The 22,855-nt window shown below is 45.8% G+C and overlaps 1 protein-coding gene across 5 annotated transcripts in view; it reads left to right on the plus strand.

Annotated features, from left to right (window-relative positions):
- Positions 1-798: 798 nt before the first annotated feature.
- Positions 799-22,855, plus strand: part of Dnajc5 (DnaJ heat shock protein family (Hsp40) member C5) — a 45,160-nt gene continuing 23,103 nt past the window's right edge. For 2 of the 5 annotated variants that reach the window (XM_077799438.1, XM_026413422.2), the window contains exons 1-2: positions 799-1,001; positions 4,129-4,188. The gene's annotated coding sequence lies outside the window, so the exon portion shown is untranslated. The remainder of the gene's footprint in view (positions 1,002-4,128; positions 4,189-22,855) is intronic. The other 3 variants (XR_013343696.1, XM_077799439.1, XM_026413423.2) reach the window with 2 other exon arrangements.

The following is a 22,855-nucleotide window of genomic DNA, read 5'->3' on the forward strand; positions in this document are numbered from 1 at the left end:
GAGTCACAGGTATGCAAAATCCACCGCACCCAGCCTGCTTCATGCTTTTAAAAAAATGGCTGCTGAATGGAACGTGGTCCACCGAAGAGAGTCGAAGGGAGGCGGCAGGAGCCCTGGTGCAGGGGTCATTTACGTGGCTTATAGGAGTGACAGGAAAGGTTACCGGGTGACCCGGCTTCCCCTGGCTCGGCGGGTCAGCGTGATGAACTGGGTTGTACGGGAAGGACGGGGGCGGAGAGTGCAAGTGCCATCCCTCCGAAGCCGTGGTTCCCAGGTGATTCCGGGAGGGCGGCTGGGCGACGGTGGCTGGACAGGAAGGGAGTTCCCACTCTGCTCTATAGGGATGAACCACTGTCAGTCTCATGCCAGTGGCTCGGGATGGGGTGTGGAGTCTCCCCGCCATCTTCCACCAGCTCCCTCTCCAGTTGATGAAGACATATTTCTCAACCTTAAGTAAAGCGAGGCAAATTAGGCGCGAGACAAGCCAAAATTTCTCCTTCCGCGCAGCTCTCTGTGGCACCTGCCGGTCTTCGGGGACACGGGAGCCACCTGGGGTCCATGAGGGTTGGCCTGGAACCTGGCCCTGCCGGGCAGTGGGACCTTCCGGCTCCGCAGCTGCGAAGTCCTCCCGCCGCCGGAGGCTCTGACCCGGCTGCGGCTCGGGGCCCGCCCCCTTATGGGCGGAGCCTCAGCCCAGGTCTGTCACCCGGCCTCGGTCCCTGGGCGGAGACTCCGCAGGCGCTCTGGGCGCATGCGCGGTCAGCCCCACGCGCCACTCCAACTCGCCGGAGCACACGTCTTTCCGGGGGACGCGCGCGCCGGTGCGGGTGCGTGCGTGAGCGTGCGCGTCCCCGCCGCTGCCGGTGCAACTCCCGCGCCCTCTGCCTCCGCCGCCGCCACTACCGCTGCCGCCCGGGTACCCAGGCGGAAGAGCGCGTCGGCCGGCTGCCCAGCAGCGCCGCGGAGCCCACAGCCCGGAGTCGGCGGGCGGGCGGGGACAGGTGAGCTTACCGCGGGCCGGCCGGGCGGGCCTCGCGTCCGGCGGGCCGCGGGTGAGGGCAGAGGGCCGAGGGCCCGGGCCGCGGGCGGAGCGAATGGCGGCGGGGGCGGCGGCCTGGCTCGCGCGCGGGCCGAGCGCTGCCCGGGGCTGGTGGGAGCCGGCCTGCGCCGCACAGACCCCGCGGCAGCGGTGCGTCGCCTGTGGGCGCGCGGGCGCGGGCCGGCCCTGGTGGTGTGCGGTGGCAGGGCCCCAGGCCCTTCCGTTTCCCTGCTGGGTCCGGTTGTCTTACGGGAAGGGGAAGCAGAAGTTTCGGCCTCGTTTTGCTTTCGTGCTTGGACTTGTGGGGGCTTTGGGTTGCTGCTTGCTGGGTGTGCCAGCCAGCGGGGCAGAGCCTGATGGACGCTGTGTCTGGCGAGAGCTTTTGTCTAAAGTCACTTGTGTGTCACCCAGAGTCTGTTTAAATGACAGAAACAGTTACCTTGCTGCATCTACTGTCACGGCTACCTGAAGGCGAAACTCTAGCTAAGCGTCCAAGATATTATGTCCCCTTATTTGATTTGCTCTCTCTAAAAAATGCCCTGCTGAGTTTAAGAAATGAGCGATTCGTCCACCGAGACGCAGTTAGAAACCGCAGCTGAGGGCTTTGGGAGTCTTAACCCCGTGTGTGCATCGCCTTTCACCCGTGTTGTGGGGCCCAGCTGGCTGACATGGCTGCCGCTGTAGAGCCAGTGTGGCCTCTGGACGCAGACTCTTGGTGGGGAGCCGTGCTCTGTCAGTCCCTGCCGGGTCTGAGCCCCCGGAGTCACTCTGCACCCGCCCAGTGCCACCTTGCTGGTCTCTGAACAAACGGAGATGCTGCGCCCTTGGGTCTGCCTGGAACACTCATCTCCACACCCCTTGTGGCTCTGGGAGGCAGTTACTGCCTACCCTATTTAGAATTTCAACACTCCACCTCCTATTTCTTGTCTCCATTCCCTGCTTAATTTTCTCACAGCACTTGATCCAGCTGATGTCATATCCAATGTATTTATCTTATTTAACATTTTTCTCTGAAGTCAGGGCCCTGGGGAGATTGTTTTTTCAAAGAGCAGTTGCTGGCACATAGTATGTGTTCAATGAATATTTGCTGAGTGAATGGAAAGGAGGAGCTTCGCAGCAGCTGTGCTGTATAGTGTTGCCCAGAAGGTATGGTGGTGAGTGCAGGAAGGCACAAGGCTCCTGGGAGGGTTAGGGTTGAGTGCCATGTACCCTCAGGGAAGAGACAGGACTCCACTGCCCTGGGGGGAAAGGGTAGCCAGTTGAGAAGGATCAGAAGCATGTTTAGAACTTTCTTGTAAATCCTTTTTTGCAGCTTTAGATCTATAATTTTTTCAAAGCTAAATGCTTTTTTAAAAATCAGATCTACCAAAGGTGATTTTGCTCTTAGAAGTTTGTCTTTTGTCCTTAGCACTCTGTTGTGACATGAGGTAATGGGGTGAATTGGAGTTATCTGCTTGACTCTTTAAAAGAACTGCATAAGAATGATCCTGATGCTCTCAGCCCAAAGCTCATTAGCAGGCTCTGTGAAAGCCCAGCAGAGCCTTCTTTGTAACTAAAGGACCTTCATCTCCTGCCCTGCTAAATTCAGATGAGTGGGTTTCCTTGTGTTTCCAAGGACCATTCTTAGTGTTTTTCAAGGGTTGAACAGATGCTGCACACTTCTGCCACTTTTCCTCATGAATTTCTTTGCAGAGAGGGTGGACACTGCTGGTGGCCCTGGCCAGACTGCAGTTGTAGGGCTACTCAGCCACTCTGCTTTGCTCAAGGTCTCACTGTTAGTACTCATCAGACCTGGAACTTGAACTCAGGCCTCTTGAACCAGCTTTCTTCTGACTGTTCATCAACCATCTATTATCAGGCAGAACCCTGTAACAGTCTGCCAGCGTTGCCTCTTCACAGCCCAGGTGTGCAGTCCTCACATTGGTCTGGAGTATATAGATGCTCAGAAGGTTTGTTGGGTGAATGACTAAAATGCAGTGAGACTGGGGGTTGTGAGAAGGTAGAGCTTTATCTGAGGTAGAGGTTTGTTTTCTAGAGTTAGGTATGATATCCAGGGAGTATAGAAAGTTGTGGGAGAACCAAATGAAGGCAGCTTTTCTCCAATAAGGAAATAAACCCCTAAGTTCTCAGGAAGTTAAAAATGGTAGCAGTCAGGACTGGGTGAAATTCAGTGTGAAAATGCTTGCCTAGCATGTGCCAGGTCCTGGGTTGGGATCCCCAGAACTGTGGGGTGGGGTGGGGTCGGGAAGTAGGCTCATTATTCTAGGCTGCGGAGTCCAGGGTGTGTGGTCTTCTGTCAGGCACACCTGCTCTGTCACAGTCCTCCCTTCCTCTCTGTGTCAGCACAATAGGCTAGACTTTGCTTCCTGAAAAAGGACATGACGGGAGCTCACAAGTTCAGGTCCTTTCTCTGAGCCTCTGCATGCTGTAAATTGAGGGTGATGGTTACCACCCTCTTGCCTTTCAGTGGAGCAAAGGAAATGATAAATGGAAAGATGTCTCACCAACTGTTTCCTAAACAGAAATGATAAAGAAGCTGAAAAATGGTGACAACCTCTCTTTATGAAAATCCTACTCTTAAGACACCCTTGATCTAAACCTGGACTGTGTGCCAGGGCTACCTGAGATAATGATGCTCCCATGAGGATTAGCTAGTCTGTTTCAGTCACTGGCAAGTCAGCCCCCAAAGATTTAAGGATTAGCTTACCCAACAGCTTTCAGTGCCATTGTCTTGTCTGACACCTTGCATTAACTCGGAGTGCCCTGTGTTAGTGAAACTCTTTTGTCTTGTTCTTTTCTTTTTCTTTCTTCCTTTTTTTTTTTTTTTGGTACCGGGGATTGAACTCAGGGAACCACTTAGAGACAGGGTCTCACTGAATTGCTTAGCACCTCACTTTTGCTGAGGCTAGCTTTGAACTTGTGTTCCTCCTGCCTCAGCCTCCCTAGCCACTGGGATAATAGGCCACTGTGCTTGGCCTTGCCTTGTTCTTGATACGTAACATTTAATAGATTCAAATCTTGAGAAATAAAAATTGCTTTAAATTTTAAGAGTTTTGCAAGCACATTGATGTTTCACATTAAAATTGCAGAAATGAAGTGCAATATCTCATTCTTCAAAGAAGGAAGAGTGCAGTGAGACCATATTTGAGGCAAGTCACCAAAAACTGTTTTGATAAGGTTTTTCGTTTGTTTGTTTGTTTGTTTTTTGCTCGTGGTACTGGGGATTGAACCCATGTACACTCTACCTCTAAGCTACATTCCCAGCGCTTGTTATTTTGAAACAGGGTCTTGCTAAGTTGATGAGGCTTTCCTGAAGCTTGTGATCTTCCTGCCTCAGCCTCTTGATGCATGGCCACCCCACCTGACTGGTCAGTTTTTTCTTCAGGTGTCTTCAGGACTGACTATACACTAAGGTTTCACTTCATTCCAAAATCATTCTTATATAAGTGATTTGTAAACGTTAGTTCTGTGGCAGAGAACTTTGTCATTTATCCCTGACAGAGCAAACCCAACAAATATTTTTAGAAGTGATACACTGTGGGTGCTCTGTGAATGTAAGTGAACCTTACTCATCATCATGGGTTGTCATTTTATTGTCCTTTTAATTGTTCTACATTGAACATGAGACATAAAATCTCTCCATTGCTGTGTTCTGAGGAATGCTTGCTGATTGGTTATAAAGTTGCAAACCTGGTGAATCAGAGGGTGGGAATGCTGACTGGCCAGCCTCCTATCAGCTGTGCTCCACCCTCCGGGTATCTCTGGGAAAGAAGAGTTAAGTGACCGTCCTCTTAGAGAATTCTGCCCCTGTGTACCGCTGTTCTTTTCACTGGTTGGGGTGGAGATGGAAATGAACAGAACCAAACTATGCATCACATTAAAACTGAGTTACTTTAAGAGCCAAGAACTGAATAGAGGGGCCTCGGGATCCCAGAGCGTGGGCTCTTGTCAGACCTTCTCTTCTGAGTGGAGGTGAGTGCTGAGTATTAGTGGCCTTAGCTCTGCAAAAGGAGTGTGTACTGTGCCTGCCTTTTATTTCCTTCTATTATTAGAAGGGATTAATAGCATAGCAAATGTTTGGGTTTTAGCTAGGCAGTCCCATGAGATTTTTCTTTATTAAATAGTAGTGTCTTCTTGTGAGAGGGTTTTTCTAAAACAAATGCTGGGTCAAAGACTACAAACTACATAATTTTTGACATACCTCCACCCTACTCCTCTGTACTGAGGATTGAAACCAGCCCTTTTGATTTCTTACTTTGAGACAGAATCTGGTGGAGTTGCCCAGGTTGGCCCAGAACTTGTCATCCTCCTGCCTCAGCCTCCTGTGTCACTGGGATTATGGGTGTGATGACCATGCTCGGTTATATTCCCCAGACTCCCCTCTGGTAATATATCTGTCTTTCTCCTTTTTTTTTTTTTTTTTGGAAGGGGCTCATTATATTGCTCAAGCTGGTCTCAAATTCCTGGACTTAAGGGGCTGGGGATGTGGCTCAAGCGATAGCGTGCTCGCCTGGCATGCGTGCGGCCCGGGTTCGATCCTCAGCACCACATATAAACAACGATGTTGTGTCCACCAATAACTAAAAAATAAATATTAAGAAAATTCTCTCTCTCTCTCTCTCTCTCTCTCTCTCTTCCTCTATCACTCTCTCTTTAAAAAAAAAAAAATTCCTGGACTTAAATGTTCCTCCCACCTCAGCCTCCTGAGTGCTGCAATTATAGGCATATGCCACTTCACTGACCTTATAACAGTGTATGTTTTGGTGCCAGGGACTATTATAGGGTTTGTTATTAAAATCTGAGGGTTTTTGTTTATTTGTTTCTTGTTTTAGGGAGTTTGGTTTTGTTTTTGCCAGTTATAATAATTTTTACTGGATATTTCTTGATGCATCCTTTAGGAAATTTTTGGTTGTGGGCTAGGGGTATAGCTCAATGCTTGCCTAATATGTGTGAAGCTCTAGGTTAAATCCCCTCTATACTTTAAGGATAATTGTTATCTATGAATTATTTTTTAATTTGCCCCTCTTAGAAATCCTCTGAAAGGACCCTTGAAATAGCAAACACTCTGAAATGACCTGTGGCTTGTTGAACAGGCACTATGGCAAGCTTATCTGAGGTGCATCAGCCACAGCCCTTGGAAAGTCTTCAAGGTAGCTCTGGTTCACTTTTGATAGACGAGGAAGTTGAGTTCCACATATTATCCAGTGTAATGGTACAGCATTGAAGAATAAGCACAGATATTGCCATCATACATGTTAAAATGACCCTGCAGTTAACAGAATTACCTCTTAACATGCTGTTTCTGTTGGTGCAGTTTTCTCTTGATTCATCCTGTCTTGTTGAGTAATCCTAACAGGTTGTCACCAGCAATCAGGTGGACAGCATCCCTGCATCTCCCCATTGTGTGGTACTGATGTGGCTTCTACTCTTGTGTTATCTGCCCCTGCTTTTTTTTTTCTCCCTCCTCCTCCTCTTCTTCCTCTTCCTCTTCCTCTTCCTCTTTTTCTCCCTCCACCCACACCTTTACCTCTTCCTCCTCCTCTTTCTCCTCCTTCCTTCTCCTCCTCTTTTTTTTTTTTTTTTTTTTTGGTATTAGAGATTGAACCCAGTGGCACTGAACCACATCCCCAGCCTGTTTTTTGTATTTTATGTAGAGATGGGGTCTCACTGAGTTGTTTAGAGCCTTGCCAAGTTGCTGAGGCTGGCTTTGAACTCATGATCCTCCTGCCTCAGCCTCCCGAGCTTCTGGGATTACAAGTGTAGGCTACCACACCTGGCATCTCCTCTTTCTTTCTTGGTACTGAGGATTGAACCCAGAGGTGCTCTATCACTGAGCTACATCCTTAGCCCATTTTTAAAATTTTTTTTTAGGATGGGGTTTTGCTAAGTTGCCAAGGCTGGCCTGGAATTTTCTTTTTCTTTTTCTTTTTTTTTTAATATTTTTTAGTTATAGATGGACACATTCCTTTATATTATTTTTATGTAGTGCTGAGGATCGAACCCAGTGCCTTCCACAGGTGAAGCGAGCACTCTACCCCAGCTCCTGGCCTGGAATTTTCAATCCTTCTGCCTCAGCTTCCTGAATAGATGGAATTATAAACATGGATCACTGTGCCCAGCCCCTCCGTGCTCTTTTCTTATTTATTTATTTGTGTAGCTGGACTCAATATCTTTATTTATTTATTTTTATGTGGTGCTGAGGATAGAACCCAGGTCCTTGCACGTGCTAGGCGAGCACCCTACCGCTGAGCCACAACCCCAGCCCTGCTCTTTTCTTTTGATATCAGGGCTTAAACTCAAGGGTAATTAACCACCAAGCCACATCCCCAGCCCTTTTCTTTTACTAAATGTTACCAATGAAAAGGGGGAAAAAATTTTTTTTTTGAAACGAGGTCTTACTGCGTTACCCACACTGGTTTCAAGCTTGTGGGCTCAAGCGATTCTGTGGGTGTATGCCACCATACTTAACTACCTTCGAAAATATCCTAAAACAAAAATATTGTCACACACAGACTCTGAGGTGGCCTTGAGTTGTCCAGCTGGGTCTTGACACTGTTGTCTCAGGCAGGTAGGTTGGGGTGCATTCAGATGTTGACAGCATGTGTACTCTTGAACCTGCTCTAGTGTAGGGGAAACACTCAAGCATTCAGCAGTGTCTGTCTGTCATCACCTTTAGGGTGGCCTAAGCTCATGCTAGTTGTGAGGCTACCCATTGTGCAGCAGACCTGGGAACTGCTGGAGTGGACTGGCAATCACTGTTCTTCACTTGCCCCAGAATCATCATCCAGCTGGTAGACAACCACCTCCCCCTAGTTCCTTAAACACTGATTTATAAGTTAAGGTAAACACTTGACATCTAAAGTGCTATGCAACAATAGTTAATTTTAGTCTTCAGACTAAAACTTACTCAGTTTTATAAATTTTTCTATATGTATGTTTTTATTTTTATGAAAAATAAATATTGATAATACCTTACTCAGAAAAGGCTTGATATCCAGGAAAAGTCATTTGTTGTCAGGCCAGGAATTACTTTCTTGCGAAGTGGTTAGTGAAAATCAGTTACAAGGTATAGCACATAGGGTCAGACTGGATATGAATCAGTGCTGCCCAGCCCTAGCAGCATGACCTTGAGTTGGTTATTCATACTTTCTGAGCCTTGGTCTTCTTATCTGTAACTAACATGTTTTGTATGCCTGACATTGCTGTGCTCCCTTTACACAAACAAGCTTACAAAGAGGATACTGACAAAGGAGGTGTTCAGGACTTGCCTGGGTCACTGAGCCCCTGAGAGTGGCAGTCAGGTTCCAGCCCAGGGAGATGACCCCAGAGCTGCCCTCCTGTTCACAGGACTGGGCACCTATCCCACAGGGTTCTTAGGAGTTGTTAGAGGTGTTAAAAGAAAAAAATTAGAGTTTGTTTGAGCAAAGGAAGCTTCGTGAACAGGGCTGCACCCTAAACCAGTAAGGGTTCATAGAGCTTCATTCAGCAACGGGGCAGGCAGAATTTATAGACAGAAACTGATTTGTAAAAATAGCCTGATGACAGGTCTAAGTTTGCCTGACGTGAACACGTCTGAGCAGTTGGCTGCCTGTGATTGGTTGAAAGCTTTCCTGCTGTGATTGGCAGAGTCTCTACTACTTGTTACAAAACATACTTTCAGTAATGTTGCAATAAGTTAGGTTACAGTTTGCTAAACACAGAGGTAGCTTTTGGTCACATTTAACAGTTTGCCTCTTTGGTTCTACCTGTTACTACCAAAACCTTGGCACTGATACCATTTCTGACACCATCATAATGGGATTTGTTTGATCTCAGCACGGAGTTCAAAATTCACAACATTAAATTAGTTGGATGATTTTTTTTTTTTGTAGTTGTAGATGGACACAATACCTTTATTTTATTTGTGTATTTTTATGTGGTGCCAGGGATCAAACCCAGTGCCTCACACATGCTAGGCAAGTGCTATACCGCTGAGCTATAGCCCCAGACCCTGGATGATTTTTTTTTAAGAGAGAGAGAGAGAATCTTAATATTCATTTTTTAGTTTTCGGCGGACACAACATCTTTGTTGGTATGTGGTGCTGAGGATCGAACCCGGGCCGGACACGTGCCAGGCGAGCGCGCTACTGCTTGAGCCACATCCCCAGCCCCATGATTTTTTTTTTTTTTTAAGAGAGAGTGAGAGAGAGAGAGAGAGAATTTTTAATATTTATTTTTTAGTTTTCGGCGGACACAACATCGTTGTTTATATGTGGTGCTGAGGATGGAACCTGGGCTGCACGCACGACAGGCGAGAGCGCTACCGCTTGAGCCACATCCCCAGCCCCCATGATTTTTTTTTAAATATTTTTTTTTTAGTAGTAGTTGGACACAATACCTTTTTATTTATTTATTTTTAATGTGGTGCTAAGGAGCGAACCCAGGGCCTTGCATATGCTAGGCGAGCGCTCTACTGCTGAGCCACAACCCCAGCCCAGTTGTATGATTTTTTTTAATGCTTGCTTTGTTTTGTTATTCTAACTGTGGTGAAATCATTTGATATACAAAGGATAACTAATATGAGCATTTCAGACTTTCAAAGTGATACCAACATCAGGGAGACTATTGTATCTGTCAGGAGAATAATACCAAGAAATTGCAGTATGCTCCTTGACAGGATCTCCATGAACTGAATTGGTCAAAATCAGGTCGGAGTTCAGACACGAAAATAGCTCAATGGTGGTGAGTCCAATTGGTTTTGGTCTTTGAGGCCTCATAGTGATTAAGAACCTTATTCGGTGTAAAATGGCTTTGTTCAGAGGATCCATTTTTGTAGATAACAAGTCATAGTAACTTGGAGACCCACAGCAGGAAACAAAATGAGAGAGCATGGCAGTCAGAGCTGCCATCCCCTGCTTAGGATACCTGCCTGCTAGCTGCACATACGTGTTCTCTTCCCTGAGAAGTCTCCTCAGTGTGTTTGGTGGCTGTGTCTCCAGAGACCAGTGTTGACCACCCTTTTATTCTCTTTACATTTGGTATGAGATGGGTATCAGGGATTGAACCCAGAGGCACTTAACCACTGAGTCACATCCCCAGTCCTTTTTATTTTTTATTTTGAGACAGGGTCTCCCTAAGTTGCTTAGGGCCTCACCGAGCTGAGACTGGTCTCAAACTTGTAATCATCCCTCCTCAACCTCAAGAATCACTGAGATTATAGTTGTATGCCACTGTACCTGGCCTACACATTTTTTTGGAAAGGGAGTCTTGCTATGTTGCCTCAACTGATATCCGGAGCTTGGTTGATCACACCCCCTCAGCCTCTTCCTAAACAACTGGGACTGCAGGCTCCACACCCTGACTCACCACATTCTAGGGGGTGTTGAGGATGAATCCTGGGGCCTCATACAGCTGGCAAGATATCTGAGCTACAACCCCAGCCCCTTGCCCACCCTTTTGAGCAATTCTGTTGCAGTAGTAAAATCGGGGCTGAGTTCTGGTTAGACACAGGCCGGTCCCCAGCATGGGCAGGAAGAGGAAAGCTGAAGCTACACTGTCCGCTCAGTGTTCTCGCTGAATACCAATGTTCTTACCCCCTTTCAGAGTGTGCCCTTTCTTTCTGAATCCCCAGAGTGTCTATTTGGCTACAGAATCCAAGATTTCCCCCAATTTAGGGATTTGTTTCAAATTCCGTATAAATGGCACTGCACTGCTACCGAGAGCGAACCCCCAGGAATTCATCAGGAAGTTTCCCTCTGTGGAAACTCATTCCTCCTCTTCCACTTCAGTGTTGGTACAGTTTGGTTTCTGACCCCTTTGGCCTCAGTTATGGGAGGTGTTATGGACCTCAAGAGAGAAGGCAGGGGTGAGCCAGGCCAGACAGCAGAATCTAAACTAAAGAAGGCAGAGCAGAGCAGAGCAAGCAGATTCTTGGCAGGCCCAGCGCAGGCTCGCAAAGAGCCACCCAGTGCTGTGTGAGGAAAGGTCTGTTAAATCTTTGCCCCCAAGTCTGCATCACTCCTGACAAGGCCAAGGGAAGCTCACTCCTTTGTGATGCCTAAATAGCCTACCGCGGGGGTGTGTGACCATGCTCAGTAGAAAGGGGCCCGCTGAGCTGTGTCTGGCAACACATTCAGTCGCTCTGCCACACAGATCGTCCCCAGGTCCTGCATACGGCATTCCTGGAGGCAGACATCACTTGGCAGTGGTTTTTTCATCATCTGGAAGGGCCAGAGGGCTGCTTCCAGGGAGTGTGGGGCATGTGGTCGCAGCAGTCTTCAGCCTATCGAGGAAAGCATCCTACTCCTGGGGCTTCAGGATGACCACCTTTGGGAACACAGAGAGGTGTTGTCATTAATGGAATCCTTTTCTGACATTTGGGTTTTAGTCTGAAACCTCATAATTGCTCTGGAGTGAGCCAGGCCAGACAGAGCATAAGCCTTTATTAAAGCTATTCACAGTTTGTGGTCCCTTGGACCATCCTACAAGGATAGAAAAGGGATTCGGACAGCAGGGAAAAAGATGAGCGTTTTGTGATGGCAGGGACGTCTTCATCCATAGCTCTGGGAACTGCCCGCTTCCAGGGTGCTGTCCTTGCTTGGTGAAAGCATCCCTGGTAAGCTCCATCTGAAGGTCTCCAACAGATGCATATGCTAGGATTCTGGAGCTGCCACCACCATCTCAGTTGAGAGATGGGGATCCAGGACCTGGGGCCACAAAGCTCTGTTATAGATAAGAACTTGATATGGTCCCTTCCTTGGGAGTTCATGGGCAGTGTTGCTCTAAGTGTCACTTCTAGAAGACCCAGTTTCTGGGTCATAGATCATGAAAGTCCTCTTGTCATTAGTTGGTTGGTCATGAAGGACTGCTTTCACTTGGTGAAAATATGCTGTGGCATAATGCATTAAAGCCTCATGCTTCTGAGTCCTGTCAGAGTTCCTGTTAGATTTGGTTGGAGTGGGAGGCACACCAGGTTATATTATTAGGGCCAAAGGCCTTCCAGTGACTTTCATGAGGGGCCAATCTGTATTTTCCAGTGAGGATGGATCTGGTTGTTATCAGTCAGTAGAGTGTGTATGTATGTAAGAGAAAGAGAGAGAGAGAGAGGGACACACAGACAGACACACACACACACCAGTTTCTGTGGCTCAAACCCAGGACCTAGCATATGCTAGGTAAGTGCTATACCACTGAGCTACATCTCAACCCTTTTTTGTTTTGTATCTTACTAAGTTGTCCAGTCTGGCCTTTAAACTTTTGATCCTCCTGCCTCAGTCTCCTGAGTAGCTGGGATTATAGGCAGGTGCCACCTTACCTGGCTCAGGGATACCTTTGACCAAGGTATCTCATTTAATTCAGTTAGCTTTACGTGGTGCTAGTGGTTTGTAGTCACACAACTTGTGCAGCAATTTGAGCACCCCACTGCTGCAGATCTGTGCAGGCGTGCACCATAAGGGAAACATGTTTTCTTTTTTTGGGGGGGGGGTACTGGGAATTAAATTCAGGGGCACTCGACCTCTGAGCCACATCACCAGCCCCTCTTTGTATTTATTTAGAGAGAGCGTCTCACTGAGTTACTTAGCACCTTGCCCTTGTTGAGGCTAGCTTTGAACTTGTGATCCTCCTGCTTCAGCCTCCCAAACTGCTGGGATTACAGGCATGCACCACTGCACACAGTGGGAAACACATTTTCTAATAATTGCTTAGATGTTATTACCTTTCTGCATAGGAAAGCTTCTTTAGAACCAGAAAATATACAATAAAGGTGGCAATTGGGGCTGGGGTTGTGGCTCAGTGGTAGAGTGCTTGCCTAGAATGTGCAAGGCCCTGGGTTTGATCCTCAGCACCAGATAAATGTAAAATAAAGATATTGTGTCCATCTAAAACCAAAAAATAAATATTAAAAAAAAGGTGGCAATTGAATGAAATCCATCCAAGTGTTCACATAACCCAACAGGTGCCAGAAATGTTTCACCTGAGGTTTTCATTGTAATAGCAGAATTATGGGTATAACAAACCAAATATTAATTGTAAACCATTTTAGCAACCAGATAACAACCGGATCCGTCCCCACTGGAAAATACAGATTGGCCTCTCATGAAAGAAAGAAAGTTTATAAAAAATTTTTTTTTCATAATTTGGATAATTTTATCTCTTGTCAAGAGTCATGGCATGCAGAAGTATTATAATGGGAGGCTTACAGGACTCTGAAAGGACCAGGCAGCCTCCCAGCTCTTCACGATTTCCTGCTTAATACATTTACATTTCTGAAATACCAGTTTTGTTTCTCTAATTTAAGTCTGTTACACTGCCTCCTTTTTTTTTTTTTTTTTTAAATACTGGGGATTGAACCTGGAGCACTCTATTTTGAGACAGTTCTCACATTGCTCAGGCTGACCTGGAGCTTGTGATCTTCCTGCCTCAGCCTCCCAAGTCTCCGGAATTGCAGGTGTGTCCATGCACAGCCATAGCACTGCTTATTAAATGGGTTTTGGTAGGTAATTTAACTAGGATCAGTTCTCTGGAGTTTAGTGCTTACCAGCCTTAGTACTGCTGATTTAGCATGAAGATCTGACAGGTCATTTCTTGGTATTTAAGTAATTCTTGGTCCCTTGGTGTTGGGTTAGCAGTTTTGAGTGAGTCTCTTCATTAGGATTCTGGGAGTTCTTACCCAGTGCAGTGGTTGTCCTTTATATGTATGTGTGTAGAAAAAGCTTATTTGGGACTCACAGTTTGAGAGATTAGGTCTGTGGTGGCTGACTCCATCCCTCTGACCCAAAGGTAGGAGGTGAGGCAAAACTTCCTGGTGGAAAGGTGTGGTGGAAGGAAGCTGCTCACCACAAGGCAGCTGGGAAGCAGATGGGAGGGGGGGCATGGGGACAGTATAATCCCAGGGCACACCCCCAGGGACCATTCTCCAGCCTTGCCCACCTTGCCTATAGTTAGTTATCACCTAGTTAGTCCATTCAAAAAATTTTTTCAAATATAAAAGTTCTGCAGGGATTCCCTCCCCCTGTTTTTATTGTTGCATCATAGTACATGTGGTGAGATTTGTTGTGACATGTTCTTACAGGCACACCATACAGCAATATAATTTGGCCAGTGTCTCCTCCCCAGTATTTTACCTTCCTCACCGCCTCCACCCCCGTCCCATTCCTCTACTGATCTCCCTTTGCTTTCCATGAGATCCATTCCAACTTGTAGTGGATGATCTTATTCATCAGAAATTCCTTGTCCATGTTCTTTCCATTGTCTCTTCAGTGGTGAACCCCCCATGTGTAATTAAACCCCAGGACAGACAATCATTCTCTGAGAATGACAAGACCTAAAAGGTCTGTGGAGATTTGCTGAGAGTCCATAATAGTAATGAATGGTTGTTGAGGAAATTTGTTTTTTCCTGTGGTATATAACATTTTAAGATAATTAAAACTAGAGTTATGAACTGGTAACATTAATCCAGAATGCGTAGATTTCTATGGATTCCATGCCATGTAATGCGTAGATTTCTATGGATTCCATGCCATGTAAACTTCACTCAAAGGTTTAGCATCACTTGCTTGACAATGTTTCCAGTATGATTTAATATATATACTTAAAACCCAATTAGTTTTCTCTTTTTTATAAGGAGAAGTATCTTTTTGAGGTTTTCTGAATGCATATCTGAAAATCCTAAAATCAAGGAAAAGACTTAATTTTGAACCCAGGGCCTCACACATATCAGGCAAGCATTGTACCACTGAGCCACATCTCCAGCTCTTAATTTAGAATTTGATATTAGAAAGTTCATAAAAAGGGTTGGGGATATAGCTTGGTTGGTAGAGTGCTTACCTCACATGTACAAGGCCCTGGGTTCAATCCCCAGCACCACAAAAAGAAAAAGAAAGTTCATAAAAAAAAAAAAAAAATCAAAGTTTAGCCAGGTGTGGTGACCATGCCTGTAATTCCAGTGACTCAGAAGGCTGATACAGAAGGATCACTGATTTGAGGCCAGCCTCAGCGATTTAGTGAGACCTTGTTGCAAATAAAGAAATAAAATAGACTGATACTATGGCTCAGTGGTAAAGTGTCTTGGGATTCAATCCTCAATTTAAAAAGTGTGTGTGTGTGTGTGTGTGTGTGTGTGTGTGTGTGTGTCTACACATATATATTACATATATATGATTTGAAACATTTGATCAAAATAGGATCATAAGCTGGCACAGTGGCACACACTTATAATCCCAGCTTCTCAGGAACTGAGGTAGGAGGATCCTGAGTTGGAGGCTGTGTGCCACATGACAAGACCTCATCACAAAAACAAAAGACCTCAAACAAAATAGAATCACAGGTTGCTGTGAACGATGGTCATTGTTCATGTCAAAATGAAACTCATTATTACATTTAACTATAGTACACTAATAAAAACATTTTTAAAAATCTTAGAAGTGATAGACTTCAAAGGCAAATGCAAAAAGTTGCACAATTAAAAAAAAAAAACACTAAACACCTTAGCTCTTTTAATAGAGAATACTCAATTTTGAGTAACCAGAACCCTAGTCAAGACAAGATGAAGTACAAGAAAGCATGATATGCAGTCTTTGTCTCCTAGGCCAGTTAACTAAAGGGCGAGGAAGGACCCATCACAGTCCCCAGATGGCAGACCAGTACTCCCAACCCTCCTACTGTGCTCTTATCACTGTGTTTGTGTCAGTGCATTTCCTCTTCTCATTTTGGAACAATCAGTCTTTCTGCTTTAATACAAAAATTGCTTTTTCACAGAGCAGACACCTTCCTCCCTCGAGCTTATGCTTGCAGAGGCCTCTTTTGCTTTCTTCCTATGCTTGTGTGGAGTTGTTTCCCATGTTTCTTTTGGTGATTCCAGTTATAATCAAGATCCCTAGCCCTCAGTGATCTCGTTTCTATAGGCCAGCCGCTGTGAACTGTCCTGGATCTGGAAGCAGGTGCTCTCTTGGAGAGAGTGCAGTTGATTGGTGGGGCACAGGATGCCTCCTATCTGCAGCAGGGAGCTGAGGAGGCAGGTTGCTCGCTTTCCTTTTCACTATTTGCTTTCTTTGCTGAGCCTGAGGATTAGGTTGTTGTTTGTACAGACTGCCCTCAGCTTTCCATTCTCCTTTTTGGTGCTGAGGACTGAACCCCAAAACTTCCCATTCTTTATAAGAATATTAAACGTTCAGGTTTAGGAAGGACATGTTTTAAATGAGCATTCTATATCTATTTAACTCACTTATTTGGGAAGTGGGATTAAAAATATCACCTATGTGGAAAATTTAAAATATTTGCAAAGAGAAAGAAAATAGTATAATAAACCTCCATGTAGCCACACTTAGTTTTGTAATGAACTCATGACCAGTTTGGTTTCACCTGTTTCCACTTTCTTGGATTATTTTGGTATGAATCCCAGCTGTATCATGTCACTCACAAAAATTTCAACATGTATTTCTAAAAGATAGACTTTAAAAATATTATAATCCATTACCAAACCTAAAGCTTAATAATTCCTTTACAATAACACTTGCTTTTGACTATTGGGTTTGAATTATTAAAGAATATCTCACTGGGAACAGTAGCGCACACCTGTAATCCCTGCGGCTCAGGAGACTGAGGCAGGAGGATCGCAAGTTCAAAGCCAGCCTCAGCAAAAGTGAGATGTCAAGCAACTCAGTGAGGCCTTGTCTCTAAATAAAATACAAAATAGAGCTGGGGATGTGGCTCAGTAGTTGAATGCCCCTGAGTTCTGAGTTCAGTCCCCAGTAACCCCCCAAAAAATAAATAAAAATAAAAAATATCTAGATCCAAATTATTTGTAGCATATAGAACAATATTTCCTGCCTAGATGCTAAAGGTTTCTCAACTAACAGTTGAGAAAAATATGTATGAGATTTTATTTTTACTTCCTTCTGTGAGGAACACTTCCGCCCCTTTTGTTTTTTTTCTACTGAGGATTGATGCCAGGAGTGCTCTACTACTGAGCTACATCCCCATATCCCCATTTTTATTTTTTATTTTGAGACAGGGTTTTGCTAAGTTACCAAAGCTGGCATTAGAACTTGCAGTCCTGCCTGTCTCCAGAGTAGTTGGGGGTACACATGCAACACTGCACCGAACTGTAAGGAACCTTATAAAGAGGAAATCTTTGATTTGTTAAGTATTTTAGATACCTCTATGTACCGGGCAGAGAGTGCATCCCATTGCCTCTGGCATTTTGAATTCTTTCTTTTCTAAACACTTTTCAAGTAAGCGGTTTGATATAGGTTAAAACTTTTTTGTGGCTACTTTTACTCCAAATTTTTCTTAGTGAACCCATTATTCAGAAAGTACAGGTTCCAGGCCTATAGTTTTTGTAAATAAAGTTAGCCAGTGTCCCAGACTTCTTGTATTTAGAGGAGCCTGTTTTCATAAGATATATAGCTGAGATCTCTAACTGGTTGCCACTCAATCCTGGACCCAGTTTGGTTAAAATGCTCTACAGGTGGAGTGTGGTTGCACACATCCTGTGATCCCAGATACTTGGGAGGCTGAGGCAGGTTTGAGACCAGCCTGGGCAATTTAGTTGGACCCTGCCTCAAAAAAATTTTTTTTAAAGCAGGGCTTTGGTAGTGTGTTGGTTTGCAGGCATCTTGACCACCATGATCCTTGGTGCCACCGGCTGTGCTGTGCCACATACTCACACCTCCAAGTGTGCAAGTGCCTGAGGACTGTGGTGCAGAGACAGCATATCCTGCTGCAGTCTCCAGGGCCCTGGGCACCTGTGCATGGAAGTGTTTAGTTCCTGGCTAGTGACATTATGGAAGGAAGGAAAATCCAGAAGTGTAAGTGTCCTCCTGAGATATCTTTTAGGTTGGGAGCTGGAAGTGAAAGGGACAGAAGCTAAGTAAGTGTGGCAAGCTGCTGGGGAAAGGCCACAGTTACTTCCAATGTTAGTAGCATTTGATGGAGAGGATCTCTGCAGGGGCACAAGGCTGAACAGGAGCCTGAACTGATGAAGTTCCCTCCCACATTTGTGCTGGAAGTTACAAAGAGCAGTAACAAGAAGGCCCCCCAGAGGAGGAAGCAGAGAGTGACATTCTCTCTCTGTTAAGGAAGTTGGCTTTCAGGTCACTGGGGAATCTGAGCAGAAGGACACATATTACCCATGCTACAAAGTCCCTGGACTGAGTCTTATAAGATCATCCAAAGGGTTTCCTTGCTGCTAAGGGGGTGAACAGTACTTGATGAATTGATGGAACTCACAGCCTTGGAGCACTAGGAGTATGTTACTTTTCTTGAGGACCTCAAAAGTTTTGTCAAGAGCCAGTGGAAGGCAGGCACTCTGGCGTGCACCTGTAATCCCAGCTGCTTGGGAGGCTGAGGCAGGAGAATCACAAGTTCAAAGCCAACCTCAACAACTTAGGCCCTGTCTCAAAATAAAATGGCCGGGGATGTGGCTCAGTGGTTAAGCACCCTGTGTTCAATGCCTGGTGCAAAAACAAACTAACCCCCCCCCCCCCGCCAAAAAAACCCCAAAAACTCCAGTGGGGCAGTCAAAGACGCTGAAGGATTTAACTTTATGGTGAGCTTTGGCTAGTGAACAAAACCTACGCTGACAGCAGGCTCAGGTGCTTGCTAACATCATAAGAAAATATAAGCAGGGCTGGGATTGTAGCTCAGCGGTAGAGCGCTCACCTCGCACATGCGAGACCCTGGGTTCGATCCTCAGCATCACATAAAAATAAATAAGTGAAATAAAGGTGTTGTGTCCAACTACAGCTAAAAAAAAAAATAAAATATTTTTTTAAAAAAAGATATAAGCAAATTTAAATGATTACTACTGTGCTGTCATTTACTGTTCATTTGGGAGTTTTCCCTGTACAAGTCTATTATTTGTATGTTTTTGTGTAACGTAATGATGGACAAAATAATTATTTTGTCTCTTGAAAAAATGAATCAAAAACGACTGGGCTGTAACTCAGTGGTAGAACACTTGCCTAGCATGTACAAGGAGGCCCTGGGTTTAGTTTCCAGTGCTTAAAATTAAAAACCAAACAACATCACCCAACAACTCAGAGTTGGAGAGCTCTATGGAGCAGCAGTTAGAGAGGTCCTATACATGGCCCTGGTTGTTGGAGAGGGCAGTGGACACTGTGGACCTGACAGGTGCCTTCCCTTGGCCTCTCACCGTTCCTGGAGTCACTGGAGGTCACTTGAGACCCCACTTAAGATGCCAAGTTGTTAAAAGAAAAACTTTACTCAGATTGAATATAGTTTATTTGAGCAAAGAAGTGCTTTGTGAATCAGACAAGACTCTGAACCAGTAAAGATTCAGAGAGCTTCATCCAGCAACTCTGGTCAGGCAGTGTTTATATACAGAAGAGAAACATGACTTACAGAATGGACTGATTGCTCCCAGCTCAGTTTCCAGGCATGTTGGGTGTGGGTTTGGTTTTTTGAAGTTTTAAGCCCCTGGAGTTGGGCATGTCTCAGAGCTAGCTTGGCGTATTTGGGTTGGTGCCTCTTACCTTCTGGTGTCTGCTGGGCTCAATGGAATCACTGGTTGTTGGCATCCTTGCAAGGAAGCAGTCAGTCTGAACTCACACTTTGCTGGCATTGTTAAAGACAGTTCACATGTGGGACGTGCTGGCCAGCCGTGTCTCCACTGTGGATTTTTCCAGGAGCAGCCTGAGGGCAGGAATGCGCGAGCCACCTCTGCCATGTGTCTCAGGACATGTTCTCTTGGAAATACCTGAGTTTCTGAAGCACTGTATGAGCTCCAACTTACTACTGTATCTCAACATCTGCTCTGGAGCTGGTTCTGCTGCAATGATCAGTCCATTCTCAGGGGCCAGGCTGCAGAAGAATGAGCAGCGGGTGCTCTGCCCTGGCCCACGGCTCTCCTGGGTGTGTAAGGAGGTACGTTAGCCTGCACTGCTCTAAGACTGGCCGTGTGTGTGTGTGTGTGTGTGTGTGTGTGTGTTTATGCCTGTGCTATTTGAGGTTGAGGTGTGGATGATTACCCCCTGCGGATATTAGTAAGACTCTCTTGGTAGGCACTCACAACAGTGGATCTCCTCTTAGTTACTGGTTGCTTTATATCCTCTCTGCCATGACAGCTGGAGGGCAGCAGATGCCTGCCTGGGCTGGAAAGTACTCCATTTTCTTTCTTTCTTTCTTTCTTTCTTTCTTTCTTTCTTTCTTTCTAAATATTTTTATTAGTTATTGATGGACCTTTATTTATTTATTTGTTTAAATGTGGTGCTGAGAATCGAACCCAGGGCCTCACACATGCTAGGCAAGCTCTCTACCACTGAGCCACCGCCCCAGCCCCAATACTCCATTTTCTGAGAGTTCAGTATGGTGAATTTAAGAATGCCAACAACTGGGCTGGGCACAGTGACACAGGCCTGTGATGCCAGAGACTTGAGAGGCTGAGGCAGAGGATTGCAGGTTCAAAGTCAGCCTCAGCAACTCCAACCGTCTCTGAAAATAAAAAGGGCTGGGGATGTGGCTCAGTGATAAAGCATCCCTAGGTTCTATCCTCAATACCAAAAAAGAGTGCCGACCACCGGCGTGCTCTCGCTTGTTCACCTGTGGAGGTCACTGTTTGCACTGTCTTGTCTGGTTTCATATTTGCAGCTGGGCCTCTGCTGGGTGTCCTGAACCTTGTAGACCATGGCAGTTGCTCTGCCGAGGGCCTGTTCTTGAGAAGTGTGATCAGATGGGTCATCACAGACCACTGCTGCCCTCGTGCTGTTGCAGCTTGTCCTCCTCCTCCGTGTGGGGAGATGCACAGCTGGGTGAACAGTGGCTACCCAGCTGTGGTCCAGGTTGTCTCATTGGTATCACTGATTAAAGTGAAGGTGACATGCAGCAGGACTGGAGGGCAGGCAGAGGTGTGTTGGGCACTGGTCAGGGGACAGGAACGTTTTGGTGGCTCCTTACCTGTTCATCCATAGATCACCTCCTGAGTGGCAGGTTTTTGAGAATATACCTTTTCTTTTTAACTTTCCTTGTACTTAAACACAGATCTATAGTTTTTTTTAATTGTAGTTATAGATTAACAGAATGCCTTTATTTTATTTGTTTATTTTTATATGGTGCTGAGGATCAAACTCAGTGCCTTACACATATGAGGCAAGTGCTCTGCCACTGAGCTACAGCACCAGCCCTCTATAGTTGTTTTTGCTCAACTTCTGACCTCCTCTTCCTTTTGAATTATTGTATTCTTTTTGTGTGTGTTTTTTTTTAGTTGTAGATGAATACAATACCTTTATTTTATTTATTTATTTTTATGTGGTGCTGAGAATCGAACCTAGTGCCTCATTTGTATGGAGGCAAGAGCTCTCTCACTGAGCCACAATCCCAGTCCTTGAATTATTGTATTCTAAGCATCAGTTTATTAGAGAAAATCTTCAGCGAGGTTTCTGGACATAAATTGCTGTTGACAATTCCACAAGCTTGGCATGATGGCCACGTCTGTGATCCCAGGTACTCTAGAGCTGAGGTGGGAGAGTAGTGAGTTCAGGGGCAGCCTGGGCAACAAGGGAGGCCCCATCTCAAAAATATATTAATTCAACAAAAGTTTACTGAACGCTGCTGAAACATCAGGCAGTAGCTTGGTTAATAGACAGGAGGGCTTCAGGGGGAGGCTCTTGATGTTTCTCTGTAGCGAATCATACCCTTGGAATGGCTTTGCAGTGTGGGAAGCTCTGCTTGCAGGCAAGGTATGACCCTGTGAAGGCAACTGGATTCTTTCTCAGGTGACTGCCTTGTGAGTGGTGGGCAGTCTTGTTTTCTCACATAATTTTGTGAATCGCAAGGGCGGAATGTTTGTTTTCCTTAGTGCACAAACATGGGAATGCCGCCTGTGGCCAGGCAGAGTGCTGATAGTAGGTGGAGAGTGCTGCTGCTCCTGCCAGCTGCTCTCAGACTGCATGCTGGTTCTGCTGGCGTGGGGTTACATTTGCTCCCTCTCCAGTTCATCAGTGATGGAAAGGGTTGGACTTAAAGAAGCCATCAGTTTTACTTTTCTATGTTTTAGGCTCAGCATCACTGTTGCTTCTTTTTTCTTAGTTAATTGAGGAAAGGTGAAATCTTTGGGGGGTTCCCATGTTTGCAGTGCTAGGAATTTGTTCCATTTGAAATGGGACAGTGACCGGACAGTATCCTCATTCTTTCCACACTGTGACTGATTTCTTCAGGTGTTTTTAAGGGTTCATTGGTGGCCGTTGTTCCTGCTGTGTACTCTGCTGGAGTGGAGAGGGAATTCAGAGTGACACACAAGCTTCTCAGCCTGTTTTGTGCTCTGTGTCCCTGGCCCAGCACACTTGATGGCAGCCAACTTCTACATGGCTCATCATGGATTTCAAATAAAGTTTCCCCAGTTGATTTTGTGTCTGACATTCTTGTTTTTAAAGCAAATGAGCCCAGGGTACTCAGGGCAGAGTAGCAGTACCTGCCTGTGCCCCATGACACCTTCCCCCAGAGATGTTGTGGGGGTCCTGCCTGACTCAGCTGCCCTGTGGCTGTGCTGTCACTTCAGGGGCCCTCCTTCTCGACTTCTGCTGCTTGTTCTTTCTAGAGTGTTCCTCTTCCCTAGTCCCCAGCAAACTTTCCTTATAGTTGACCCTTTTTTTAGCCTCAATGAGTTTTGTTGTTGTTGTTGTTGGTTGGTTGGTTTGTCATACTGTGGATGGAACCCTTGGGGAACTCTACCACTAAGCTGGGGTGACAGTTGTATGCCACCGTGACTGGCTAGCTTATGTTTTCAGACCCTTCATGATAGGATGGACTGTCCCTGTGGCCTGGGCACTTTCCATCCTTATGCCTTGGCCTGTCAGTGGCTCACTGGGTTTGCCTGTCCAG

This window comes from Urocitellus parryii, chromosome 6 (genome assembly GCF_045843805.1).
Source record: "Urocitellus parryii isolate mUroPar1 chromosome 6, mUroPar1.hap1, whole genome shotgun sequence".
NCBI lineage: Eukaryota > Metazoa > Chordata > Mammalia > Rodentia > Sciuridae > Urocitellus > Urocitellus parryii.